Consider the following 14,241-nt stretch of genomic DNA (forward strand, 5'->3'; position numbering starts at 1 on the left):
TCTGAATCAATATATGGAGGGCCCTACTTGGGAGAGTGCAACACTTCCTCTAAGGGGACGAAGTAGGCAGAGTAACTGAGTGGAAGTCAGGAACACTTTGGCTGTAGTGACTATAAATCTATTAGTTTTAAGACAGTGATGAAAAAGATAGGTCAGGTCCACAAGCTAGAGTCCTAAACTGGAGCAGGGCTAACTTTAGGGGAACTAGACAGGATCTGTTGGAAGGTGATTGGGTGAACCTGGTTGAAAAGAAAGGAACAAATGTCAAGTGGGAGACTTATAAGGGTCCTGAGCAACATGTCCTTTATCATGCAGGGGGTGGTGTGCCAATGGAACGAACTCCCAGAAGTGGTTGAGGCAGGTACTATACTATCGTTAAAGAAACACTTGAATAGGTATGTGGAGAGGTGAGGCTCAGATGGGTATAGGCTGAACAGAAGAAATCGGGACTAGCTGGCTATGTCTGGGCACTGTGGCCAGCATGGACTCATTGATCTGGAAAGCTTGTATCTGTGCTGTATTGCTCATAACTATGACTGTAGGTTTAAAAAAAAAGATTTGACTAAGGGACACAGTATTCAGTGTTCAGAGTATCCTCATCAGAAGGTCTGAATGACTACATTACAGTTGTCACAGGCTTTACAAAAACAGTCATAGACAAGTGTGTCCCCCCAAGATCATTCAGAATCTTCCCCAACCAGAAGCACTGGATGAACTATGATATCTGCAGTCTGCTGAAGGTTAAGTCCGTGGAATTTAGGTCTGGTGACCAGTTAAGATACAAAAGATCCAGGTACAATCACCAGAAGGCCATTTCATGTGCAAAAGTGCCAATTCCAGACCAAACTTGAACTACTAAATGATGCTTGACAGCTGTGAAAGGGCTTGAATGCTATTAACTCTTAGAAAGTGAAGCCAAGTGACATAACTGACAACAAGGCTTCACTCCCTGATGAGTTCAGTGCCTTCTATGCTCACTTTGACCAGCAAAACATAAAGGAACCTTCATGAATTTGCACAACCCCCGATGACCCTGTGATTTAAGTCTCTGAGGCTGACGTGAGAGCATCCTTCAGGAGGCTGAACCCACAGAAAGCATCCGGCCAGAGGGTGTACCTGGCCAAGTGCTAAAGACCTGAGCTAATCAAATGGCTGGAGTGGTCACCAATAGTTTTATACCGGTACCTCAGAATAATGTGGTAGGCAGGTTACCACATTCTTTAAAATAAAAAATTCACATTTACATTGAATTTTGAACTTTAAAGAACATGATAACCTGCTTCAATGACTATAATCCAGTGACACTGATATCCACTGTGATGAAGTGCTTTGAGAGCCGGTGATGAAACATCTCAACTCCTGGCTGAGAAATGGCTTTGATCCACTGCAATTTGCGTACCGGCACAACAGGTCCACAACAGATGCTGTTTTATTGGCTCTTCACTCAACCCTGGAACACCTGGACAGCAAAAATGCATACATCAAGATGCTCTTTATCGACATACAGCGTGGCACTCAATACCACCATCCCCTCAAAGCTAATAAATAAATTACAACAGCTTTGCATCAATCTCTTTGCAATAGGATCCTTGATTTCCTGACTTACAAACCCCAGTCAGTTTGGTTTGGCAACAACATCTCCTCCTCGATATCCATGAGACTGTGTGCTTAGCCCCCTGCTCTACTCATTGTACGCTTCTGACTGTGTGGCTAAGCACAGCTGCAATGCTATGTTTAAATTTACTGATGACACAACTGTCATAGGCCGAATCAAAGTTGGTGATGAATCAGCTTATAAGAGAGAGACTGAAAATCTGGCTGAGCGATGCCACAACAGCAATCTCTCACTCAATATCACCAAGACCAAGGAGATGGTTATTGACTTCAGGAGGAGTAAACTGGAGGACCGTGAGCCAATCCTCATCGAGGATCAGAGGTGGTGAAGGTCAGAACTTTAAATTCCTTCGTGTTATCATTTCAGAGGATCTGTTCTGGGTCCAGCATGAAGATACTATGAAAACATGGCAGTCCCTCTACTTCTTAGAAGTTTGTAAAGGTTCACCCTAAAGGACATTGAGATCAAGTTCTGAGTCATTAATTCACATTTTGTGCACTGTTTATTTTTCTCTTTTGTATGGTTATTATTGACCAATTAAGTGATGTAATCTCTGATTTTTGCCAATTCTGCCTTTGAACAAGGTGACACAGACCACAGTTTCTCTCTTTCCTACCCTTTGGGGCTAGCTCTTAGCATGGCTGTTAACAATTTAAATATTGGTATTGGTATTTTAAGAGGACAGAATTCAATTTAACTATCATTAAAATGCCTGTTGGATGGGGCCCTGACAGAAACTAAACCCGCGTCAAATCACATTGTTCAAGTCTGTTGCTGACAGCCCAACATGCTGCATAATCTCAGGCATGGACCTCTTCATTATTGACAGAGTGAGATTTTATTAATGTGCTGTATGGCACATAGCAATGTCAATCAAATGTTAAAATTGATAATAATTATTATTCATAGAGCAGGGGTTTAAAGGAGGTCCAAATACTAAGGAACTTGGTGATTAGATAAAAGAATTCTGGCAAATCTTAAACTTGACTTGCAGGTACATCGTTTTACCCTTACCCAACATGTTTGAATCCTAACATTTCCCAGTTCTGATGTAAAATAACCAGAAATGTTAATTCTGATTCTCAGCTGCTGCCTGATTTACTGAGGTGCCTCAGTAGCATAGTGGATAGGGCCTTGCTTTATAGTGCTCGTGATTCCCGATCAGGGTTCACTGCCTGTAAGGAATTTGTATGTTTTTCCCATGACTGTGTGGATTTCCTCCAGGCGATCCGATTTCCTCCCACATTTCTAAGACATGTGGGTAGCTTTAGTGAGTTGTGAGCATGCTAGGTTAGTGCCAAAGTGTATTGACACTTACAGGCTGCCCAGCACAATCCTCGCTAATTTGATGCAAATGACGCATTTCACTATATGCTTTGATGTAGATCTGACTAATAAAACTCATCTTCTCTTTAATCTGTATTTTCTGTTTTGACTTCAGAAAGAGAACATCTGAACTTTGCTTGCTCTGCATTGGCCATGACCTTAATGTAGTCTGGGGAGTTAAATCGTCTCCTCCAGAGTCTCTGATTATTTATCTTGCTCGTTCATAGGAAGTAGGTGTCACTGTAAAGGCTGGCAGTTACTCTCCATCCTGACTGAACTTGCTTGACCGGTTCAGAAAGCAGATCTTGCTGCATATCTGGAGCCAGGTCAGGGTTCAGATATGAACCCTGACCTGGAATCATCCAAGAAAGGCTGATCTCCTTCCCTAAGTGACATCAGCCTTTTCTTGGATGCCATTGGTGATACTCCACTTTTTATTGTAGATTTTTAAATAACTGATTGAAATATCTCAAATATGTAGGATTTTACTTCACTTTCTAAATTTGAGATTCTATGGCCTCCTCTCCATTACATTCTGCCAACTTCCCATGCCATAGGGATGCATGAGATTTAATTCAATATTGGTTGTGAACAAAAGATAAATAATACTTTAAAATATCTCTTACAATGGAAGGAAGTGTACAGTATTCTTATTAGAGTATTTTATTAAACAAAAGATCATAAGATATAGGCAAGAGAAAATCTGCAGTTGCTGGAGGAACTCAGCAGGCCAGGCAGCATCCATGGAAAAGAGTACAGTCACCGTTTCAGGCGGAGACCTATCGAAGGATCCTGCAGAAGGGTCCCCGCCCAAAACGTTGACTGCACTCTTTTCCATAGATGCTGCCTGGCCTGCTGAGTTCCTTCAGCATTTTGTGTGTGTTGCTTCATAAGGCATAGGAACAGAACTAGGCCATTTGGCCAATTGAGTCTGCTCCACCATTCCATCATGACTGATTTATTACTCCCATCAACACCATTCTCCTGCCTTCTCAGGAACCTTCGGCACCCTGATTAATCAACAACGTATCAACCTCCACATTAAATACAGTCAAAAGACTTGGCCTGCACAGCCATTTGTGGCAATGAATTCCACAGATTCACCACCCTCTGGCTAAAGAAATTTTTCCTCATCTGTTGTAAATGGCATCCCTCAATTCTGAGGCTATGCCCTCTGGTCCTAGACTCCCCTCACTTTAGGAAACACCATCTCCACATCCACTCTATCTATGCATTTCAATATTCAATGGGTTTTAATGAGATTCCCCTTCATTCTTCTGAACTTCAGCAAGTACAGGTCCAGGGCCATCAAACGCTCCTCATATGTTAACCCTTCCATTCCTGGAATCATTCTCATGAACATCCTCTGGTACCTCTCCAATGCCAGCACATCTTTCTTAGATAAAGGCCCCAAAACTACTCACAATACTCCGAGTGCAAACTGACCAATGTCTTATAAAGCCTCACCATTACATCCTTGCTTTTGTATTCTAGTCCTCTCAAAATAAATGTTAACATTGCATTTTTCTTCCTTACCACTGACTCTATCTGCAAATCAACCTTTAGGGAATCCTACGTGAGGACTTCCAAATCCCTTAGCACCTTTGATTTTCTTCCCACTTACAAAATAGCCCATGCCTTTATTCCTTCTGCCAAAGTGCATGACCATGCAATTCCCTACACTATATTGCATCTGCCACTTCTTTGCCCCTTCCCTCAATCTGTCTCAGCCCTTCTGCAGACACCCTGCTTCCTCACCACTAGTTGCCTATCCACCTACCTTTGTATCACCGGTAAATTTGGCCACAAAGCCACAATTCCTTCATCCAAATCACTGATGTATAACATGAAAAGTCAAAATATACTTATTAGCAAAGTATGCATAAGTTATACAACCTTGAGATTTGTCTGCTTACAGGTAGCCACAAAATAAGAAACCCAAAAAAAGCAATTTTAAAAAAGAAATACCAACACCCAATGCACGCAGAAAGAGAAAAAAACATAAATCATGCAAACAATAGAAACAAGCAACAGCTTTCCCAACCAAATTGAGTCTGTAGACCCAAACCCCCAGAGCAGCCGGTGTAGGCCCAAAGACTCGGTCTCAGTTCATTATATAGTGATGTAAATCACCTTGAAGCACACAGACACAGAGCACTTAGCAGCCAGAGCAGTCCTACAGCCTCAGTGCCATGGAGAGAGGAGAGATCACAGGAGAGTGAGCGAAATCAGCCCAACCCTCGCCTCCGGTCCTGACACCCTGCCTTTCCTGTCTATCTGAGCTGATATCTCAATCATCCAAACACTGAGTAGTCCAGAGGACAGGAGGATGAATAGCGGCCCTGATGGAGGACCTTGTCAAATAGTGCAAGCTAAATCATCTGCACTCAACATCAGAAAGGTGAGGACCTACATGTACCTGGGGGTGCACCTGGACTTGAGTGGAGCTATGTACTAGAAGGGCCTCAACTTCGCGAGGAGACTGAGGCTCTTTATAGGATGCAGGCCTCTCCTTCACATGTTCTACCAGTCTGTTGTCACCAGTACAATCTTCTATGCGTTGGTGTGCTGGGGCAATGGCATCAACACAGGTAACACCAACAGGCTCAATAAACTGATTAAAAAGACTGTCTCTGTTATAGGATTCAAACTGGACACACTGGAGGCTGTAGTAGAACAAAGGACCCTACAGAAAGTCTTGGCAATTCTGGATAATGTTTCTCACCCTCTGCATGCCACCTTGGCTGAACAGAGGAGCACTTTTAGTAATAGACTAAAACAACTGTGCTGCTCCAAAGGGTGCTATATAAGGTCATTCTTACACTTGGCCATTAGGCTCTATAATGAGTCAACCTATAGTCGGGGAAGTGATGACCCCCTCCTGTTAGACAGTTTGAGGTAACTTCTATTCTTTCTTACTTCTCTTCTAATTATTTGTAGATCTGTGCACTTCCTACTCATCTATCTATCTGCCAATCAGCTAATCTCCTATTCATGCTAGTGGCTTTCCTATAATACCATGGGCTCTTGTTTAGCAGCCTCATGTGCTGCACCTTGTCAACGGCCTTCTGAAAGCCCAGTTAAACAACATCTCCTTTATCTATCCTGTCTGGTATTCCCTCCAAGAATTCCAACAGATTTGTCAGGCAAGATTTCCCCTTTCGTCTGACTTTGGACTTTTTTATGATATACTTCCAAGTACTCCAAAGCCTCATACTTAATAATAGACTCCAACAGCTTTCCAACCACTGAAGTCAAGCTAACTGACCTATAATTTCCTTTCTTTTAACTCCCTCACTTCTTAAGGAGTGGAGTGACATTTGCAATTCTCCAGTCCTCAGGAACGTTCCCAGAATCTAGTGATAATTGAAACATTATTAATGCCTCCACAATCTCTTCAGCTACCTCTTTCAGAACCCTGGGGTACAGTCCATCTGGTCCAGGTGACTCATCTACCTTCAGACCTTACAGCTTCCAAAGCACCTTTTCCTTAGTGATAGCAACATCACTCACTTCTGCCCCCTGCACTCAAGCATTTCTGGCATTCTGTGAGTGTCTTCACAGTAAAGGCTGAAGCAAAATACTTTACTCAGTTTGTTCATCATTTCTTTGTTGCTGTTGGTAATGTAACTCGAGTTACATCATTCACAGCTCATGAACTGTGAATAGAAATCACATGAATTATTGTCAGACAATTGGGAGGAGAAGCGTTACTATCGCCAGATAGACTCTCTGTTATGAAATCACATGGAAAAGCATAACAATATTTTTTAACAATGCTCTGTTTCTCTAGGAATGATATTGTTAGGAAAAGGGGAGGTGCAACGAGACCTGGGTGTCATTATACACCAGTCATTGAAAGTGGGCATGCAGGTACAGCAGGCGGTGAAAAAGGCGAATGGTATGCTGGCATTCATAGCAAGAGGATTCGAGTACAGGAGCAGGGAGGTACTACTGCAGTTGTACAAGGCCTTGGTGAGACCACACCTGGAGTATTGTGTGCAGTTTTGGTCCCCTAATCTGAGGAAAGACATTCTTGCCATAGAGGGAGTACAAAGAAGGTTCACCAGATTGATTCCTGGGATGGCAGGACTTTCATATGATGAAAGACTGGATTGAATAGGCTTATACTCTCTGGAATTTAGAAGATTGAGGGGGGATCTTATTGAAACGTATAAAATCCTAAAGGGATTGGACAGGCTAGATGCAGGAAGATTGTTCCCGATGTTGGGGAAGTCCAGAATGAGGGGTTACAGTTTGAGGATAAAGGGGAAGCCTTTTAGGACCGAGATGGGGAAAAACTTCTTCACACAGAGAGTGGTGAATCTGTGGAATTCTCTGCCACAGGAAACAGATGAGGCCAGTTCATTGGCTATATTTAAGAGGGAGTTAGATATGGCCCTTGTGGCTAAAGAGATTGGGGGTATGGAGAGAAGGCAGGTACAAGTTTCTGAGTTGGATGATCAGCCATAATCATACTGAATGGTGGTGCAGGCTCGAAGGGCCGAATGGCCTACTCCTGCACCTATTTTCTATGTTTCTATGTTTCTAAATATGATAGATGTGTCACGCATTTTCCTGAACAGTAATATCACCCGGGCTTATATGGTCAGTGGATGTCGACAGACATGAAAATGGTCCATTTCAACCCCCTGCTTTCAGTCGAAATTGTTACAAAGATTATCTTATTGTTTTAAGCAGCATGTTATATTTTTTAAAAGGATCTTTAGCTCCAATTGGAAATAGTAATCCTATTTTAACCTTGCTGTTGCTTATTTGAATCACTCAAATTTATTTCTCTGGCTTCACAGGATTAAGTCAGGTTTTAATTGTCCCGCAAAACATGGCTGGTTGTTAATTTTATTTTCATTCCCAAATTAGACTGCTGAAGAATAGACTTGATTGGCATTGGTCATATTTTCCTAAACTAATCCTTCTTTGACCAAGTCTGAGTTTATGGATGAAATAATTTTCAGTACTCATTTGTCTAAACTTACACTGGGAGAGGAATAACTTGAACAAGCAGAGAAGAACTACTGATGCCAACATCAATAATAGAGAAAAATAAAGAGATAAGTCTCACTATTTCCCTTAAAAAGTCTGTAGAAAGGAATTGGCCATGCAATGACCTATGATGTAATAAAAGATTTGCATGTTAACTGTTAATAGTTTTCTTTTATCAGTTTAACAATAAACAGACACTGATTAAGTCTGTCAGGTTTCACAGATGAGAGGCTGATTAATCTAATCCACAAATGAGTTAACTTTCCAATGCATGGGTTAGCAATATTTCATAGTTCACTGTCATGTCAATTGGGCTGCTGCCAAACGTCAGGAGACAAGAAGATACAACTATCTATGTAAGGCCATAAGAGGACAGAAGGAACAGGAATGAGATGTGTACTGGAAACAGGATTTCTTAACATCATTTGAAGGCAGGGCAAATAACTGTAGCAAATTGAAGTCAAACCCATCTATGTCCTGTATCTGAAAGGGCGGATACAGTAGATACGTTGTGCTCTGTTTAGGTAGCTCATTTGTCACAAGGAGATAGCACTTCCGGCACCCAGAACTCCGGTCTTCAACATGCCAGTACTTTCTCACAGGAAGATCAGAAGATACTTCCTATATGATGTCTCCTAAAAATATCTTTGACTTGTTCTTTCCATTCAAGTATGATACAATTCAAAAGGCCAAATGGCTTAGTGTCTATACAACTGAGAGCCAAAGTAGTCTCATTCAATAGGTCCACTGGATGCAAAGCTTCTAAAGAAATAAACCTTGATAGGTTGAGAAGAGAGATAGTAAATTAATAGATCAGAAAGAAAGAAAAAAGTGTTGGGAAATGTAGTGAAGTTCATAAGCAAATAAATGAAGCATGAGATATAAAGTTATTGGGCCTGTGGAAGGACATGATAGCCCTGATGGACATTTGGCCCTAATCAGGGCAAGACCACCATAAACCCATAAGACAGAATTAGGCCTCTCAGCCAATTGAGTCTGTATCGCCATTCCATCATGGCTGATTTATTATCACTCTCAACTCCATTCGCCTGCCTTCTCCCAGTAATCTTTGATGGCCTTACTAGTCAAGAACCTATCAACCTCCTCAACCCCATTCTTCTGCCTTCTCCCAGAACTTCTGATGCCCTTGCCAATCAAGAACCTAGAATCCTCTGCTTTAAATATACCCAATGACTTGACCCCCAGAGCCGCTTGTGGTAATAAATTCCACAGATTCGCCACCCTCTGGCTAAAGAAATTCCTCCTATTCTATATCCTTGTCCTCATATCCTAAGGCTGTGCCCTCTAATCCTAGACTCTTCCCCAATGGAATTAATTATCCATACAGTTGTACTGAAACTGGTGAAAGGTTTATTCAAAACTTTTAATTCCAAAGGCAAAGAACATGCACTCTCAGCTTGCATTGTTTGCTACTGTAAGCACACAAGGTGGTCCGATTTAGATAAATGGGACCAACATTCTCTGAAAGCCACACTCAGGATCTCTCCTAGTGAGTGCTAGTCCCAGGTTCTTGTGCTGTTCTAGGACTCAGTAAAGGAGTTATATCCCTCTTGCTAAACTGTTGAATCAGAGGGAGCTACAGCAGGGAAAAAGGAAATTTGACCCCATTTAATCCACACTGACATGGGAATCCCATTTTGTTCACTCAATATTCCCATCAGCTCCCAACTCTAGAGACAATTTACAATGATCAGTTGTCAGTATTTTGGGTGAAATCCTGTGGAAATCAGTGCAGATATTGCCCAAGAACAACAAACACACTCAGACACATTTAATTGTATCATGCACATGCGAACATAGACACCCCAAACATGCACACAAATACTATACAACATACAAAAATCATATGTTCTAAGATATGTAGTGATGACATTGTAAACCATTGTAATACATATACGATAAACTAATAGAGCACCATATCGAGTTAAGGACCTCAATCTCAGACTTCCCGTGTCAACTAGTTCTGGTGATTCACTTTTTGTCTATTGAATTTTGTTGACTGGAAGTCTCTTGGACTTGCTGACTTCTCTTTGAATTATGAAAGGGAGACGTAGCCAGGATTTCTGTTTCCAATTGTACCTGTGTCTGGGAAAGAAGGGTGAAACACAGTTGTAATCAGTCTCCCATGACCAGGCCATACGTTAATACTCACTGCACTGACTAATGGCCGATTGGGTGAGGCACCAAAGAACATGTGGAAGCATACCAAAAGTTGTTAAATTGCTGTTATTCCCTTTTGAGTTATGGTTAGAAAATTTGTTGGGAGTCATGAGTCAGCCGTGTAATGGGTGACGTAGACAAGATAAACCGCAGCATTAATCTGGAAGATGTTTATAATAGTTGTATCTTTATCTGACAGATTATGGGAACCTATTGATCAGATAATTCAGTTTGTATCAATTGTGAAACTGCAGCAATTATGACAAAACTTACATTAATTTTGCAAAATAAATCATGTACTCTGCAGTTTTTTCTAGTGGGATTATAGTGCTCAGAATTCCACCATTGACACATAAGTTAAAAGCAACACTCAAAAGATTTTTTTTTCAATTTCAGGTTGTGATATTTAGTGTGGAAACAATCTTGTAAACCAGGAAACAAAAAAAAAACTATTTCTATGAAGAACACACTTACCCTGCCATTTGGAAACACAGCTTGTTCCAGTTCTGTTTCCATGGAAAACTTCTGTCATTCTCTCTTACTTTCTAGATGCCACTTAACAGAGTCAAATCATATAGCTTTATAAGACATGTTTTGTCTGCAAATGCACAGCAAAATGTTTCTTTTCCACCTCATCCACTGCCGCTTGAGTAGAAAGCAATGCCTGGCTCCATTTTGCTATGAGAATCAAAAATATGTCCCATTTATAAAGAGATGCAAAGATTCCAATGTCAACAAAGTTCAGTTGTTGTAACTGAAGTTAATGCCAACACTGAGCCCCTGAGGAGATGCACCGAAGAGACCTGCACCTTGGTCATCTCTGAGGCTGAGTTACACAGGAGTTTCCAACAAGTGGACAGTCACAAGGCTGCTGGATCAAACGGGATCTCAGGGCGGGTACTCAGAGTGTGCACGGCACAACTGGCAGGTGTGTTTGCAGACATTTTTAATCTCGCCGTCTCCCAGTGTAGAGTGGCCTTCTGCTTCAAAACGTCCACCATTGTTCCTGTGCCCAAAAAGACCAATGTAACATGTCTGAATGACTGGCGGCCTGTTGCACTCACCTCAATAATAAGCAAACGCTTTGAGAGTCTGGTCAAGGACTACACCTGCAGCTTGCTACCGCCCACACTGGACCTCCTACAATTTGCACAGCAACACAACCGATTGACAGATGACGAAATAGCCACAGCTCTACACACTGTCCTTGCACATCTGGAGAAGAAGGATGCTTATGTGAGAATGCTGTTCTTGGACTGCAGTTCAGCATTCAACACCATAATTCCCTCCAGGCTCAACAAGAAGCTCAGAGACCTCGGCCTTCACCCTGCCTTGTGTAGCTGGATCCTGGACTTCCTGTCAGATCACCAGCAGGTGGAAAGAGTGGGTTCTCTCACCTCTGACCCTCAACACAGGTGCCCCTCACGACTGTGTACTAAGCCCCCTCCTTCACTCTCTGTATACCCATGACTGTATCACCATCTGTTAATTAAATTTGCTGATGCTACTACACTGATCGGCCTAATCTCAAATAATAACAAGGCAGCCTACAGAGAAGAAGTCATCACCCTGACGCAGTGGTGTCAAGAAAACAACCTCTTCCTCAATGTTGCAAAAACAAAGGAGCTGGTTGTAGACTACAGGAGGAATGGAGACAGGCTAACCCCTATTGACATCAGTGGATCTGGAGTTGAAAGGATGAACAGCTTTAAGTCCCTCAGCATACACATCACTGAGGATCTCACGTGGTCTGTACATACCGGCTGTGTGGTGAAAAAGGCACATCAGCGCCTCTTTCACCTCAGACGGTTGAGGAAGTTTAGTATGGGCCCCCAGATCCTCAGAGCTTTCTACAAGGGCACAATTGGGAGCATCCTGACTGGCTGCATCACTGCCTGGTACGGGAACTGTACCTCCCTTAATCACAGGACTTGACAGAGAGTGGTGCGGATAGCTCAGTGCATCTGTAGATGTGAACTTCCCACTATTCAGCATATTTACAAAGACAGGTGTGTAAAAAAGATAATTGGGGACCCGAGTCATCCCAACCACAAACTGTTCCAGCTGCTACCATCTGGGAAACGGTACCGCAGCATAAAAGCCAGGACCAACAGGCTCCAGGACAGCTTCTTCCACCAGGCCAACAGACTGAGTAATTCATGCTGATACAATTATAGTTGTATGTTATATTGACTGTCCTGTTGTGCATACTATTTATTATAAATTGCACATTGCACATTTAGACTGAGACGTAACGTGAAGATTTTTACTCCTCATATATATGAAGGATGTAAGAAATAAAGTCAATTCAATTCAATTCATTAACCCCACAACACAATTTTTCATCAACTATAGAAACTGCTGTTTCCTTTAAATGAAGGCAAGATTGGAAAATTTGGTCAATTCCAAAACTATGTGCCTGATTATATTGAGATAGGAAGGTGATAGGATTAGCTGATCTCAGACATAGCAACTCTCACACACCTCAAGGGATGACAGCGGGTACAAAGTGGGAAAGGAAACAAGGGGCAAATGGAAAACAGTTAGAATATTAAATTACCACAAATTAAAATATACAGTAGATATCTAAAGTGATCTGTTGTTATGTTTACTATCACCCTCTCACCGAGTGAATACCTACATAAAGCTATACAGTGTAATCAGTTTAGGTAAACCAGAATGTTTGCCATGATGGATTTAAAATATGGAAGAAAACATTGAACTTAAATGGGTCAAGTACAGTGGAAGCGGACAGATCAATTGCCTTTGTTCCTGCCATGCGCTTGGAGATGGAGGCTGCCATTTTGTGGAACTGTTATACATCCTCCATTTTGTGAGATGAAGATGCTTCGCTTTCTGTTTTAAAGTAAACACAATTTGCTTCAGGTAATCTGTTCAACTGGAGATAACTTCGAAATAATAAGTTATTTGTGAGGTGTTTTTGATATAATATAACATGCAGGTTTGTGAATGTTAAGATCTGTGCCTGCCAGAAGTGACTCGAGCTGGTTACTAAAGGGAATAAAGAGCCATAAATAGTCACTTGCTGGGAAGAGAGCAATAAATGGATGCTGGCCTGGAGCAGAGCCAATGAAAAGGTGTTAAAGGTCAGACACATGACCTACAGCCAATGACACTGGAATGCAATATTTGAATTGGTAAGGAATGAATATAAGAATGGACACTTTGAGCGTGCTATCAGCGATGACTCTCTCAAGAGATCTACCTTTGCAAGGAAGAGCCCCCACGCCAGGGGGTGGGAGAAGAAAGGATCGAACATCTGGCCAATGGAGATCCCCTCTTTGTGTTGTAAGTTGGAGAAGTTGTCTGAGTGAGTATTGGTACAGAGGACACAGTAGAATTCATGTTCCCAGTTGTTGGCTGGGGTCAACATAGTTCCATTCTTGTTCGTGCAGAGACAATAAGGTGTGAGCTTCTATTAATTATGAGTTGCGTAGTAAGTTTCCTAACTTCGATCCATTGATGAACGGTCAACAGAATAAGCTGATGAGAGACAACCAAATATAGCTGGTGTGACAAGAATACACATAGATTAAGATGTAGCCCTGTCCTGTGCTGGCACCAGTGGGATCAGCAGTTGGTCTGCCACCTGTCTTCAGGAGAGAGAGAGATAAGGAAAACAACAGAGCAGCATTTGGAGATGTTAATGAAGGAGAAGGAGAGCTGTCAAGATCGGCTCCCCCTTTGAACCCTGAACTGTTTGAAGTGATGGACAGGCGATACCCCAGCAGGGGGATAAAAAGGGACAGGTTCGCTAAGGCAGGACACACACACGAAACCCCGAGGTAACGAGACCCTGGAAGTGGTGCGCCTCTCACAAGTCGGTGGGAAGTTTTGGACAGCTAGTCGCGGGACAAGCCATAGACGCTCAGGGTGGAAAGGCACGATCGGCGGGAACCTGGTGTGTGTCCACCCTTGCCTGGGTGCCAAGTTCACCACAGAGAAACGATCGTATCTGGAAATGGAGGGGTCACGGTCGGTGACCTCAGATGACATCACAAAGGACTCACCCGACAGCTGACTGCGAAGGTCTGTGTGGAAGCTTTGCATATTCATTCATTTTGCTCTCTCTCTCCTTCCCCCACACTGTCCAT

This window comes from Mobula hypostoma, chromosome 4, assembly GCF_963921235.1.
Source record: "Mobula hypostoma chromosome 4, sMobHyp1.1, whole genome shotgun sequence".
NCBI classification, from domain to species: Eukaryota; Metazoa; Chordata; class Chondrichthyes; order Myliobatiformes; family Myliobatidae; genus Mobula; species Mobula hypostoma.